We start from the raw sequence: 313 nt of genomic DNA, 5'->3' as shown, positions 1-313 counted from the left end.
AAGAATGATCTTACTTTCCCTTAATAGAAATCCCTTTTAGCTACCAGTGAGGTGGGAATTAAACCAAGAGAAGCCTGTGGGATTGAAAAGGGCCTGGAAAAGACATGCAAGATAACCACCCCCTCCACGCCCCCCCCCCGCCCCCGCCAACTGTTTGCATATCAGATTTCCATCACCAAGAACTTCAGGGGCTGGGATTGGGGGCTATGTAGCTTTGTCTCAGAATAGAGGGTGTAGATTCTGCTAGGAGTCACTGCAGGGAAGTATTCTTTAAACCCAGCCCTTGTTGCCCTAGTGTTCAAAGACCGCATGA

Source organism: Mus musculus, chromosome 17 (assembly GCF_000001635.26).
Source record: "Mus musculus strain C57BL/6J chromosome 17, GRCm38.p6 C57BL/6J".
NCBI classification, from domain to species: domain Eukaryota; kingdom Metazoa; phylum Chordata; class Mammalia; order Rodentia; family Muridae; genus Mus; species Mus musculus.
The sequence above is the reverse complement of the archived record's forward strand: the minus strand, read 5'-3'. Positions refer to the sequence as shown.